The sequence below is a fragment of the Apteryx mantelli genome, chromosome Z (genome assembly GCF_036417845.1).
Source record: "Apteryx mantelli isolate bAptMan1 chromosome Z, bAptMan1.hap1, whole genome shotgun sequence".
Taxonomy (NCBI): domain Eukaryota; kingdom Metazoa; phylum Chordata; class Aves; order Apterygiformes; family Apterygidae; genus Apteryx; species Apteryx mantelli.
Genome location: NC_090020.1, coordinates 70,084,340 through 70,100,210, shown reverse-complemented (window position 1 = coordinate 70,100,210; position 15,871 = coordinate 70,084,340). Strand labels below are relative to the sequence as shown.

General features: G+C 35.1%; 1 protein-coding gene across 1 annotated transcript in view; it reads right to left on the bottom strand.

The window, feature by feature from the left end:
- Positions 1-15,871, bottom strand: part of HCN1 (hyperpolarization activated cyclic nucleotide gated potassium channel 1) — a 216,191-nt gene that overhangs the window by 79,962 nt on the left and 120,358 nt on the right. The gene's annotated exons all lie outside the window — the stretch shown is intronic.

The following is a 15,871-nucleotide window of genomic DNA, read 5'->3' as shown; positions in this document are numbered from 1 at the left end:
AAGGACCCTGCAGCTCATTCACAGGCTTTTAAAACTGCAAAGGTGTTGTCAACATCCTCCTTTAGCTTTACAGGGAGTCAGTCAAAGGGGCTGTTCCCAGAGAAAAGCAGACATTTTAACACATTTCAAAAAGCCCTGGGAGTCCTCATTAGTTTTTTTTTTCTATTTTCATTGCCAAAGGAATGAAATGGGAACAGTTTTATTGCTGTTTATCACCCATTGCCCAGGAAAACAAATTGTGCTTGGAGGCACACAGTGTACATGAGAAAACACAGTATTTATCACAGAGAACTGAGAATAATTTCAGAAATGAAGAAGTGAAGAAGGATAAAATTAATAGTATTAAACAGTTACCTACTACGGCATATAATATACAGGACAAAAAAACCCAATTCTGTATACATAAACAAATCTCCAAATCACATTTATATATAAAATGTGCATATAAAATATCAGTATTTTATCTCTGTTCCACCCATAAAAGCTTTGCTCATATTTTTTTCATTTCTCAAAGGGCTTCAGGCTTTCTCTCTTGCCATCTTAAATGCCAAGGATGCTAACTACTCTTGCTCTTTTCATCTATTCAAATGCTTTTTCTAGACTCCTATCAGCTAAAATAACTGGTAACAGGGAATAAGCTAACAATTCTTGGACTGCAGATGACTAGTTTCTCTGTTTACATTTGCAGATGACTAGTTCCTCTGTTTACATTTGTTTTATTTTCTAAGTTTATAAGCTTTTCAGATTTGTGAACTGCTTCTGTCTTTAAAAAGGAAACTTGTGTTGTAAATGCTGCTAAGGAATAGTTTTCAGTGTCTGTACCAACAAAAAGAATTATGTCAGATTAACCTAAAACTGGTGTAGGTTTCACTGGGTAATGAGGAAATAAATTTCCTCTTGTTTCGGAGTTGTAAAAAATACTCAGAAAATGAAAGAACTGGAGATGCTTCCCTTAAAAATCTCCAGTTTGGGATTCAGATACGCAGATGGAGTACACGAAACCTCCTCTCTGTCCAGGTCAGTGCTGGTATTTTAGTCCAGGTGCCCTAGCTCCTAGGAAAGTACCTTTATAGTGATCAAGGTATAGTGTATTTTGAAGGGCTTTCCTTCCAGCTATCCTTCCAGGTATCAGTCTCTTTTGGATGAAAGTAATTAATATGGGAATTGTTACAGAACCATACCAAATTCATTGCAGCTGACAGTTGCAGCTTTATGCACACTAAATTGGGCAAAATAGGTTACTTGCTGGGGGAAAAAAAAAAAAAAGATTGCCCTACTTTGAGGCTACAAGTGGTGTTATGAAAGCCATAGCATTCAAGAGGTTGCAAGATCATGACCTTAGTTCTTGTGCAGCTCCATACAGTGGATCTTGCTCCCAAACTGTACTTTTTAGCATTATTTTATTACAAATATTTTAAAAGATTAAGCTGATCTTGATCTTGTCTATTAATTTTTTCCATCATATCCTTGTGATAAATCTCAAATAAAGTTCTTTCAATGAAATGAAACCTTTACATCAAAATCTTTGATTTAATGCAAAAACTGGTTAATTTTAATTCTTGACTGAGATCCACTCCAAATTTGTGAATTACAATATTAAGTAAAATACTATAATCTTTAACAGAGAATAAGAAAATGGCAGTGAGTATTTCTATCAAATATGTATCAGGGTGAGCAAAAATTAAATATTACTTGAAAAGCAGTGGCATGAGGGAATAAGTGAACTGTAATGACAGAAGAGAAACAACTAAAGCTGTACAACCAAATCAATGGATGTATGTTCAACCATATATCTGTCTCTATATATAATCCTGTAGGATCCCAAAACTCAGAGTCATGAATTGCATCTGAATCCAGACTGGAAGTTAGGGCCATCTCAAATGACCATTTTGTTACATAGTCAGCATTAGATATTATATCTCAGTATAGGCTAATCACATTTCAGACATCTGAGAGTATATGGTCCTGAGATGGATAGAAAGGGCTTAGTAGAAGGAGAAAAAGACCTGGTGAAAAGGACTGACAAATCATTTAAATTCAGCTTGGATTTGCCTGGGGATTTTGTTGCTGAAAATATTTGTCAGTGTTTTTTGATTTCTTTTTTTCCCTAATAATCAATCAGTTCTTGTAGAATCAGTCTCACATGATGGTCTTTTTAGTTTCTATGGAGATTTTTTAAAAATGTGATGCTGAATAAATATTGTTGTGAAGGCTAAAAAACTCAGTATTTACTTGTTTTTTTCATTGAAGGGTACAAATTTCAGTATTTACTTGTTTTTTTCACTGATTTAGCTGAAGTATATAGAAATAACTTAAAAGGAATATTGTTTCTAATTCTATAAATCATGTAAGCTACTACCAATTTTACAATACAAAATCAGAATAACAATTATTTCAATATTTTTTGGTTTGTATTGTATAACCTAAGGGTTTGGCAAGAGCAACTTTAACTTTGTTCAGTGTGACAGGTTGGAATTTTCCACAACTGGACTCCAATGTGCTGCTCTTTGCTGTATGAAAGTAAGGTGTTACCATTTCTCTGTTACTAGCATACAGAGATTTTTTTCATTACGAAGCTTTTTTGCACTTGCCTCATAAGGCAATTTTTACATAACACACTCACAGATAATATCTTTGAATTACTTAAAACCCATCTTATGAAATAAAGACTGCTGTGTTTATATATTCAGCTTTTCTTTAACATAATTGTTAAATATTAACAATATTTATTATGTGAATACATTGTATACTAAATATCTCCCTAAATGGTCATATTTCTAATGTATAGATTAAAAAAAAGTCTATGAGATGAAAAAGAAATCCAACCATTCTGTAAAAAAGGGCATTTAATTTCTTAGTTGACAATAGGTTGATCACTGGTTCCAGATTAGCAGTAATCAATTTAAAATGTTTTAAATGAAATTACATTAATTTGGAAAAACTATTAAAGACCGTAATTGTGAGAAATACCAAAGCTGTTTATCCGAGGATTGATTATATAATCTAGCTTGATGACATTAAGAAATCCTCACATTTGTAGAAGCAACAATCACTGATCATTTGCAATTAGTTTTGTAAGTACAGCAGTTCTCCTAAAGAATACATTCATCCCAGGGCACTCTTGATTTTTAACGGTCTGTTTCCAAGCCTCATCCCTGACTGGAGGATGTTGTCTTTTACCTCAAAATTTCACATAAACCTGTTACAAATACCTTTTTGTAACATTAACTTTTCAGGTCATAAAAAATAAATCACGAAAAGGCCAAATGGGACCTTTTAAGGGGCAAAAAGAAAAGGCAAATTATTTTTCTCAGATGGATTAAGAAAGGGTTTCTATGTTACTGGAATCTATGGAGGTTATTACTAGGAGATTTTTGTTGTCAGACAAATCAATTCTACTCCCACATTGTAGTTATTCCCTCAGGCACAGCTTATCTTCCCTCAGCCATACCCTCACACTGAGATATAAGTTGGTTTAAAAATCTTGTAACAAGGAAGCTATTGCAGGGATGGTAGTGGTTTCCAAATTTTGACTGGGTTCCTTTTTCCTTTCACATCACAGTAGCTGCATGTGTCACAGACACTCCGCTCCGTTTCCAGGGGCATGCTTTACAATTGTGGAGCAAAGACTCACTTAGGAATTAAATGAAATGATCCTGAACCCAGATTTCTAATTCTCCTTCACAGACTTGCAGCTGGAGTGGAGAAGCAGCCTTTCCCTATGCCAAAGAGCTTTCCTTGTTATCAACGGCACACGTCCAGTGAAGTCCACTGTAGCCCTTGGGTTCTCATGAAAATGGGTGAGATCTGAAGAAGGGAAGACAGATGCTAATCTTGGCAGGATATAGAGAGTCTGTGTCTACTCTAGTAAAATAAAAAGTATCAGAGAGCATTTCCAAGCTCTGTAACTTGGGGTACTGCTAGAAAGGCCCCCGGCATGGTGCTGGTCAAGTAATACCAAGCCTACTTGGGAGCTGATAGGGGCAAGAAACTGTGTTTCTTATCGGATCCTACATGATCTAACTTCACTGGCCAAATCTTCCCAATTGTTACACTTAACTTTCCATAAAACCTCTACTGACCTCAAAATGTTCTGAATTTGCCATCTACATGTCTACAAATACTGATTCTGCTCTCAAATGTTTCAGAATAGCAGTTATGTCCATTAGCAGTAATATGCGTATAGCATTAACAGCAGACAGAATCAGGTTCTTATGCAAAATCTGTCATTTCAACATTCATATATATATTTTGATATGGATATACAGCTTACATGCTTGTTCATCGATCAGTTCTATAATTTACTGCCTCTGGCTTTATACAATACCTCAGAAAGACACTGTAATCTCAGATAACAAATGACACCAAAATATATTTCAACTTTCAAAGAAGTTTGAATATCACAGTGAATAATCAAGTCAGCCAATGGAGAAGTTTTGCAGTGTTCATTGTTTCAAAACTTATGCAATGGTGAACTGGTGAATCTACTACCATGCCAAATCTATATTCCTTACCACAGCTATTACTACTTAGAATCTCTTGCTGTTTTCTAAAACGTAGACAAAGGCAAGATGTAATCAGACTTTGGAGGCTAAAAATTCTGCTGTTACTCTAAAAATCTTAAGAAGTGCCAGGAAGAAGCATATATTTTAAGAAGTGTGTATGTACATATGATTTAAGGAAAAAAAATCTGAATTGTTAAGCTCAATGGAATAAGCAGATGTCTTCAGAATCTTCTCAACATTTCTCTCTGCTGATACTTGCACAGATAACAGATGGTGCAAATGACTCAGCATATACTTTCAAGACCAATATGGGCAGAAAAAAATTAAAAAGTGTTTGGCATTGCCTTTCACAAAAAAAGAGGTTTGACTGAAGGAGCAATGACTAAATATTATATATTTACTTTTTTTGAGAGTTGTTACATGACTTTGCCGTCATTACAGCTTATTCATGTTTTGGTGCTATGTCTTTGGCACTAGCCACCAAACAAAAACACATTATCATAACAGATCTTTGCTGTTCTCTTGATTATTTTTCCTGATACAGAAAAAATTGAAAATTTATTCCCCAACACGTTCCCTCTTTAAAAACAAGCAGCAAGAATATCTACCTGTGATCACTTTTTTGTAGTAAGGAATAATAATTTTCTTTTTGGAAGCAGTGTGCTAATTCATAAATAGTGATAGAAGTGCAAATATTTGGCTTATGCACACAATCTGGTCTCGAGCATATATATGAGTTACTGTGTTCATGTGAATAGGTCAATTACATTCAAAATGACAGCTCATATGAGAAGACATTCATATGCTTACAGGCTTATAGGGGAGGCTTCCCTGTACATTGCTCAATATTGCTCTCTTTTCACAGACATAATCAGAGATACAATCAGAAATTCCTACAAAGTCTCAAAATAATAAATTAAACCTTATGGGAAAAATACTTTTTCTATTTTTTTCTCCATGAATCAGCTCCCTCTGATTCATCCTTTTATCTGGACACCTTCCTTTCCTAACTGAACCCAGAAGACTACAGAAGAAAATTCCTGATGCATGAATCCTATTTAAGATACTATTCTATTCCAAAAATGATTACTTTAATAAGAGTTTTTAAAGAATCCGTTACAAAGCTTTTATAAAGTTTAAAATAAAATGGTAAAAGCACGGGCTATTTCCATTTTTCCCACGTGAAAATTTAACAGCAAATTTAACAGTGGTAAGAAATATTCTCCTGCACTGGAACTTGTTTGTCTGTTCTTGTAACTTTTCAGAAAGTTGTGGTTTTGTGCTAGATCTATTAATACTCTCCAAAACCATTCCTGGGCACAGCATGAGAGTTAGCACTCTCAGGTTAGGCACGTTAGGTCATGGATGACTCCTATTTAGCAGTTCACTTGAGGCCATCTTCTCTTGGTAACTAAGAAAGTTCAATTGTATAGAAGCAGGCTATGGATTCAAATAGCCTCCATGAGAGAAAAGAGACGTACGCATATTTAATTTACTAGCATTAATATAGCCCCTGTGTCTACAAGTCAGTGACAAACTGAGACACAAATAGTAGCAAAGGAACCTTCCAAAATGTACCTCTTCCTTCCTCTCATACCCTTCTGCACAAAAAGTGAGATCAGAATGCAGTGAAGCAGTTTGGCTATTTTTAAAAAGGGTTGTATTTCAGTTCGTTTAAGCACTCCAAATGCTAACTGCTTCTGCAATATGAACATTTAAATGCTCTAGGCCTTGCCCATCAGTTGTAACTATTTTTGTATACATCCACTTTCAAACTTGTTAGTAGGTGGAACACATTTTAGTAACATTTACTATCACTGGAGAGCATCCCTTCCCCCCTTCAAATTAATTTCATTAATTATTACATAATATTAAAAAAAAGTTTTTACAAATACTGATCATTGAAACTGAAGATGTTATAACAGCATTCTAGGCTGCACTATATTCTTTGAGATCTGGTTTTCAAAATTTATCAAGTACTATTAATAACCCGATGAAGACATCTGGTTTTTCACTTCCTCTCACTCAAAGTTTGATGAACTAAGTTTACATCATGCTATTTTTTGATCCTGAAATAAACTTAGGGTCATTGCTTTAACCAACAGACTGACTGGAAAAGAAACACATTTTCCACCAAGGTGATAATATAGAAAGGAAGAACCAGAAACTTTCCCAAAAGGTCCCATTAGGTTTTATTATAAGTGATTACAAAAATAAGTACAGCTCCAAGTTTTCATTAAACATAGTTTTGCTTTGCAAACAAAAACTGCATCCCAGACATGTAATACTTCATTACAAGATAAGAAAAAAAAAGAGTCAAAACAATGGCGCATCTAATGAGAGAATATGTAAATTCTGCAAGAAATCTTTTGGATGACAAACTGAAATAACATGAAATAACACTGTTCAAGAGATTTAAAAATTCTGAGTGCATTAAAGACACCATATCTTTTTCTCTGCTCTTTTCAATTGGTGAAAGGAGATGGATATGTTTACTTAACAAGCCTTGAGCACGGAATTCAGCCATTTATGAAATGCTTTTATAATGCAACCACTGAGAAAAGCTTTGAATTTTCAGCAGTAGTTATCTGATAGTCAAGAACAGTCAGATGATAGTGCGAGCTTAATATAGCACAGTTCTGGGAGACAGCTGAAGGAGTGAAGTGACATAAACCTGACTCGTGACTCCACAGTACGCTGCTTCAGGAAGAAGTATAAAGTAGAATTTCCATTGTCAGTGACGATATTTACAATCAGTCTAGAAAAAGGAACTCAGCAGAAGGCACTGCATCTCTGTAGACTAGACAGCAGATTAGGTGAAGCGTCTGATCCCAAATAATAAAATGACAACTGAAAATAAAATGTTTTGGGGAGCGGACATTTAACATTCTGAGTGTTACCAACATTCGCTGTGAATCAAAGCAATTTTGAAGCTGTGTAAAAGCAATGAAGAAAACTACTAACTTAGGAGGTTGCAGAAAAGTCTGTTATTAGGAAAAGGTTAGGAAAACTGTTGATACACCAGCTGAAAGGTAGATAAACAGATAAACACAGATACACACAAAATTATAATATCACAATGCTGTCTCACTAAGAACATCTCAAAATATTCAAAGTCTGCTATTTGATTTCCCTAGAAGTACTTTCATCCTTGTTCTACATACATTCAGGCAAAATAATCTTTCTTTGTAAGTATTTTTAGGAACATGTCCTTAGAAATTAAAAAAATATATTTAATTGTAGATTACAGTAGATTACAATGGACTAATATAATTTACTCATAAAACCAAATGTGTCTACACAGGCTCTGAATATGCTTTAATCGGCTTACAAATGAATCAAGGTGAATCAGTGCTACTTTCACACAGAGAATCAGCATAAGACTTCCGATTAGGATTCAGGGAGTTCCAGTTTACTACATAATGCTTTAAAAAATAGATTATTTCCAAGGCAAGTAGATGTTTTGTATCCCATAGGCAAATTCAAATAATTTTCTCTTTAATCTAAAGAAATAATTTTTATCATACTCTGTTTTCCCTTTAAGCAACGTAGTTTTTAAGGCACAGATTCAGTGCTGTTTTTAAGATCTTAAGAGTTCTTCTCCAGTTAGCTGGTATTAAAGGCAACACTTTTCTTGTCAGTTTTTCAATTTATTTCCTGATCAGATGCCTTTGAGAGTTTAGGCTACCCCTAGTTAGTGTATAGTTCTTCATGAAAATTAACTTACTAAATGCCTGAGCCCTCAAGAGGCCAGCCTGCATTCTGGTAAATCGCAGTCTTTCATCAAATGCTATGTAAAGCTGTGAATTATTTTATTAGTAAGTGACAGCATGAAGCAAAGGAGTTTTGCAGCTGAAATTCTATTTTGGCTCTACAAAAAGAACAAACTTTGGTGTCAAAGTAACCGGTCTGGATCTAGGTCAGAGGCTGTTCTTTCACTGAGAACTCATCTGAGTTTCACTATGAACTGTTCTTATATTTGCACGCCCTAAAACTGCAGGTGCTTCCAGTGTTTGGAAGACTTTCAAGGTAATAAGGAATAAAAAGACAAAATGATTTAATAGCCTAAACCCCACCCAAAAATGATTGCTATCCGTTAAAAAAAATTGGGAATTATTAAAAATGCAATCCCCTTCTCTACCAGAGGAGGTTTAACCTAAATCATAGAAGAATGTCCTAACTTTCAGGGTACCAATTACTCATACTCTGAGTGGGAAGGAGAGGAACATATTCCTTTTCTCTGTTAAAGCTCTTCTGCTGTCCTTGAAAGAACTGACAGAGCACCAGAGTGAGCATGACCCTGTAGCACTCGTCTGAGACGTCAGGAGTTTCTAAGTTCCAGCTCCTGCTCTAAAAGCAGATTTTGTACGTTTGTATGTTACCCAAGACCATCTCTGAGAGACTGTCCAGGAACCCATATGGAACCCATATGAGTGCCTTAATCTTTAGACAAAAGGTGACGCTCATTCTCCTTTACTTCCCTGCCAGAATAGTTCTTTTTTGTAAAGTGGGTAGCTTCATACAAGTGCAATCACAACCGAGCCTATTGTTGGGTAATTGAAGCACTCTCTTCCAAGTTGAGAGATGGGGCTTTGAGGGCAGGCTGAATGCTCCAACTCATGATCAAACATTTGGTACTGAGTTACTGTCTTTTTGTAAAAGCTACTCTCAAAACAAAAACAAATAAAATATCAATGACAAGCAAAATGTGTTATAACGTTTTGGTACTCAAAACTATATAGATAATTAAATTACTTCTGGAGAAAGCTTTGTTTCCTTTTCTCTCTCTCCTCTCCAATGTCTGAATATGTTCCTGTTCCTCTGTTTCAAGGTGTACCTTGAAAGCTGCCTTTTGCCTCATTTGAAGAACCAGTAGACATGAAAAATCACCAGATCTTCAGACTTTTAAAAGGAATGAAAGAATCTGACTGTCATGTCACTGTATAAACAACAGTCTGTGCTCCCCCTATCACTCTTACATACTCTTAGTGTAATGAGCAGTGCAAAGGACTCCAAACCACAGTCAACAAGGCTAGCTTCAAAATCAGAGCAGTATAGAAGAGTCACAACACTATGACACTGTGTGCAGAATTCTGGCCTAATAATAAAATTTGTATGGATTCCAAAAGTGACTAGATAAACTAAAGGAAGAAATACCCATTAAAGGCTGTTAAACACAAACATACCAGCTCTGGCTCCAGAAGTCCCTGAACTGCAAATTTCTGGAAGCTTGCAGTATATGCTAAACAAACATCACTCTGTGCTTGCTTTGGGATAATCTTACCTAGGAATCTGCTCTTGGCCACTCTTGAAAATGGGATCTTGGGCCAGACACACCATAGGTCTGACTCCATATGGCCATTCTGTCGGTCCGGCATTCTTATGTGAATGAACTCGCAACATCTGAATCTTTAGCAAGGCTCATTAACTTGAGTGCAGCTTTACAGAAGCATTTATATTGCTTTCAGGACTCATTTTAGCATCTTTGCATAGTGTTGGGCTGTATGAACTGTACAGCAAACAAAAATTTTCACCAGGATTTTGGAATCTCTCTCTTAGGAATTAGGTATGCTTCCTGGGTTCTAGGATGCAAAGACAAAAGGGGTTTTGTACTGTTTTGGTTTGTCTTCTGTGTATTCTTCTCTTCTTTCTCCCCTCCTTCTTACCTCTTCCTTCCAAATCTCTTGTATTCTCCACCTGAGAGTAAGCTGCTCTAACCCCACTGATGCATAATTCTAATTATAATCTCATGTCCACCTTTTGTATAGAACTGTTTCATTAGATGATGCTTTATTTTTAACTGAAGAGCGATCGTGTGGGTTACAACTTTCTTCACTATCAATCACGTACAGTTTTCAAACAAATATGTTCCTTGTTGCTGACCAGAGAAACAGCATTTCAAATACATTCATTCCCAGTTCTAAATTATCTACTTCCAGCAAGACTTTTATAATCTAAAGAAGAGGGGAAAAAAGCAGATACTTCTAACAAGTCAAATTTGGAAAGAGTTTTATTATCTAAACTTTGTTTCCATAGATCAGTGAATACAGAAAAAGGCTAAATAATAAAATGCCAACATTTTATGGTTCTAACTTTTATTTAGTCAACTTGGTTTCTTACAATTCTATAATAAGTATTTATGAGGCAGTTGTTTCATTCACAGAGCAATGGTAATGCCATTTAACTGCAGAGAAATGCTTTGAAAGCATATGGAATACCTTCACAGCTATAACATAAAAAGTAAGAAAGTATCTCTCTACACTTAAAATTAAACTGTACTCCTTTGATTACAGGAAGAGCTACAAAACTGTCCTGCAGAGCAACTATAACATCCACCTGCTGAGTAGCTTAAAGGAATTCAGATTTCTAAGTCTAGATACTGAAAAGGAAAGTGCTCTAACTTAAATGGGTAACACCAAAGCAGATGACCTAGCCCTCAGGACAAGCACTGGGGGAGGTCGGTCACAGGAGCTATATGACTGATTTTTGAAGGTGAGAGGAAAGGAAGAACACAGTGCTCCATGAGCGATGGAGGATGTACATGATTAGTAACAGTGTCTTGCATTTAATGTTATTTACATACATGTATCTGCAACAAACAGTGATCTAACTTGTCCTGCATTTTGTTTGAGAGAATGAACAGTCATGGAGGAAGGCATAATAAAATTTCACATTATGTGACTTCAGGTGCTTAACTTGGACAGCTAAGTTAGTTGGCTAGTGCCCCTGGGTTCCCAACACAGTCAGCAAAGAAATTAAACTCCTGCAGATGGTGAATCAGAATAAAAGCCTAATGCAGGTGCTCTTTATCACTGCCAGCACAGATTTTCTCTCTCCATCAACTGCAGCAAGATCCTATTCAGCTAAAGCCACCTCCATTAGCTTCCTAAGGCTCCCCTACTGAGCATTCTTGTGAGTTCAGGGATAGACATATTTTCCTGTCTCTTCCTTGCTTGTACCCAATGACAAAAGTAAAATTCTTAACGACAGCCTCTTCTCTGAAGCTATGGTTTTATCTTATAATCTAAGGTTTTGCTCTTGCAATTGAATCTGACATATGGATTGGGATGTGAGATTGCTAACGCAAAGGCTCAGGGAAATCAGTGAGACTCTATAAGGGGTGCTGGGGATTTGTCGACGCAAATTCAGTTCCAGCACTGTGGCTTTAATACCTAATACAATGAGATGGTGTAATAAACCACATGAAGGAGCAAGCAAGACACAGAAAGGTATATAACGAGAACACAAGAATGCTCAGAACACGAACTTTATAATTATTCAATTATATGGATAAAGTTATATAGAGCACAAAATGAGAGAATGAGTTCTTGCCACATATTTGAATATTCAGATCTTGAAGACATGTCATTTACTTTGCCTAAAAAAGGTTGAGAAGGATGTTAAATTGGCAACATCTTAAAGGACTCAGATCCTAATGATAATAGTGTATAATTACCACGAAACTGTGTTATCTAACTTGCAGATGTTTGGAAACCTTTCCTAACTGGAAGCTTTTTATTTACTGGGCACCTGGTAAATGACAACATTGATCGTAAAAATCTGATAATCTGTTGTGTATCTATTATATGTTTCATTATAATCAAAAGAAGTCTTTTTTACTTTTGGTTAATCCACTGAAACAAAGTAATCAAATCATTTGCTTCAGAGAAATTCAGTTCGGTTTGGCTTGAAACCAGTACCATGCCAATGTTTGATTATATTAATAAATCTGGCTAGCCACATCTCTCTCTGGAAAAGAAAAGCATTATGTATGGCACCAAGTATGAACAGTGATAAACAGCAGTCACTTATTTTTATTGTAACCATTTTTTGCATGCTCTAAGCATATAAATTCAGACAACTTTTAGCTGACTTTCAAACAGAATAGGCTAGATGAGATAATTCTCACCAAAAAGTTATTAAGATTGATGTTCTCATTTCATTGAAATTAGATTTAAAAATGGTGTTGAATGGAATCTAATTTCACTTTATATGGCTATTTTTTCCTTCTAAATTTTACAGTAAAAAATTCTAGAAAAGCCCTAGAATTCCTTTAGCCTTTATACATTTGCACACATGCTGACCTTATATTTCCTCAAATCATCGTGAGATAGGTGAGTACATTATCTCATAGTTTTAAAAAAGAAATTTCTGCTTCAGATGTTACATTTCTATTAAACACGACTCATCATTTCTTTCTCCTTCCCCAAATTCTTTTTGGGGTAAAATAAATTTTTTTTCATATTTTGCCTTCAGAATTCAACTAAGCTGGTTTAGAGTTAGTATATTTTATTGATCTGCAAGATACATTCAGCTAAGAGCACTGAAGTTATACCATCATTTCTGAGGACATGTGGCATTTCCAGTATGTACTTCCTGTCAGCATTTATATGGTATCCTTTCCATAAACAGCTGGTTTGTAAAGATACTGATTGCAAAAGCCTGAGGGGCTTCACTCTTGCAAATTTATGCAACTCAGAAATGAACTCATTTCTTTTAGAATAAGTTTTACACTACTTAAGTTAGAAATAAGGGGATATATAGCAGTAGGAAGGTACTGTTGCAGCAGTAAAACCATGACAATGTTAGAGAATATCAGGAAGCTAAAAGCACTTTTGATATGTTCTGTGTTCTATCTAGGTTTAATAAACAAAGATGAGGATAAGGGTCAGACAGCCTTAGGTGAATGGTATTGGTCATGAGAGCTTACAGAAAGATGTCTGAACTGGTACTAAAATTCTAGAACAAAATCTGGCTGCACCTATTGAAAACTGAGCATTCCTGTCCATTGCCCATGACTGTACTTTTTGAAGGTGAATGCTTGCATTTTCTCTTCACATAAATCTGAATTAAATTCATATTTTGTTCCTACTGAAGGTTTCTGTCATGCCCCATAAACTTTATTTCTGAACATCTGGGAAAAAAATAACATTCAAAATAAATAGTAAAAACCCACAAATATGCTTCTGTCTATTTTGTTTTAGCAATAATACTATTTGCCATTTTAACTGAGTTTAGATTTGTCATAACATTTCTAGTTGTATCTAAGAGATAAATTAAAGATTTTGTTACTATTAGGGTATGGATAGGGATATTGGGGATTATGGCAAAGAATGACAAACAGTAGTTGCTATGCCTTTATTCCTGACCACTACTCAATTACCCTCCATGAAACTGAATTAGCAGTCTGAGTAGACTCTGTATGACAATATCACTACTGAGGAGAAAGTGTCATATAACACAGTGTCATATAATTTCCTGCCTCTACCAATCTAGATAATTCTGTTTGGATCATATGCATGAGTGTTAGACCTTAGTGCTAGGCTACCCTCAAATGCAAGTTAACTTTTCCCCCTCCCAAATACAAAATATCAAAATACAGGGACTACATCCAATACATTTTTAATTAAAATACTGAAAAAGGATTAGAATATTTTATGGAAAAGCAATATAGAAATGTACATTCCCATATTTTATTAGAGATTAAGGCATCTTGGGTGGACTAAAATGAGTCATGAGATGGACTGGAAAAGGTGCATGAGATGGACTGGAAAAGGTGCATGAGACAGCTGTGCAGAATATGGGACCTATTTTCTTGATTCATTCAAATGCCAAAGAATATTTAAGCTTGGTGATTATCAAAGAGATTGCTTCAAAGTATTTTTCTCGCAGCACTGTATTAGCGGTAGTAGTGCATAATTTAGGTAGAATTGTGTTAATGAACTAGACCTGAAAGTATACATCCCTGTCCACTCCAATCCTATTCACATGAGATTGTCATGAATTTTTGTAATAAATTACAGCCATGCAAAACAAAGAGAAAGAAACTACTAAGATAATTTCAGTAATGTTTTCTGGAAAATCAAGGGAACACTGATTTTTTTTTTTTTTTAACAGCTAGATTAAATATATTAGTAACCATTTTAAAGCAATTTTTAATTCAAAGATTGCTATTCCTGCATGAAAAAAAAGCATTACAAATTATAAAAAGTGGTATATGAAGCAGAGATGGTCCCCATCACAGTGGGTTTTTTTTCATTATGTTATCAACAGTATTGCCAATGCAGAAAATGAAGCTGACATAAACATCCTTATTACAGGGGAAAAAAGAAAAAAAAATTGAAAGAGGCATTTGATGTTTAAAGTTTGCAAGAAACTGATCTGAGAAAGTGTTTGCAGCTTGCTCATACAGATAATACGTAGATATCTATACACAGACTATCTAGAAAATATTCTTCAAACTTTACTCATGAAGAATCCTTTCCATTCCTTCTAATCAATTACATTATTTTCTGAAAACACATTATTTACATTATCTTCTGAAAGTTTTACATCTATTATTTAATTACTTCAGGTTTAATCTGCTCAAATGAGTGTATGTGTATAAAGCAGATGTATTGGAGAGCTGGAAGGGGGAGGGAAGGGAGCAATCTTACAGAAACTTTACTCCCTCTTTTAAAACAGGCAAAATATGTGCAGCCCAAATTCAAATGGGTTGTGTCCATCCATGGCTTATGTGTTTATAAAGTTTGAGCAAAAACAGTTCAGAGATTAAAGAAAATCAGGAAATTAAAACAAATGAAAGAAAACAATAACGCCATATACTTCCTCCTTTTCTCATGTTTTGGTAACTAGAAATGGACGAAAATCCAGAATTCCTGTTCTACAGGAAAGTCTGCTCCTTTAGTTTTTAGCTTCATTCTGAATTGAAGTGATAACATGAAATCTTAAAATTTCCACAGAAGGAAGAGTTCAGAAATAACCAGATTAAAAACATTGGTTCAATACCCACATGCTTCCCTATGGGATTTGGAGAGCCCAGATTACAGATCCTATAGACTACTGATGTAGGTCTGGAGAACGCACATCAGTGGAAACAAAACATCCCAAGTGTCTCAGTGAAGAATGACATGACTCAGAAGAAAGTATCTTGCTTTGATTTTTCTAATGTGAAATTTAAATATTTTTACTCCTCTAATTGCATTTCAATAGAGCATTCTGTCCAGATGTGTTTTAGGTCTTAGAATGACTCAAGTGCTGAATAGCCAAGTGCAGAAAGTTCAGATTTGATACAGCAGTTAAAAGCAATGCATATGAGTGCTCCTGAGAAAACTCAATTGTGATATGGCTGATAAATGACCCGCTAGCAATAACACACAGCTTGTGCAAAGCCAACTGCCTTTATACATTATTAAAGTATGTAGATCAAGGAGTTACACTGTGCATATTAATAAAGTTTTGTATAGAAAAAAGAAGGATTTGTTGAAGAACAGCTATATATGACTGGTATTCATCTTGATTTATCTACAACTGGATTTATTCTGTGAAAACTGCTCCAGAATAGATTCCAAATGTTCAGAGTTTGA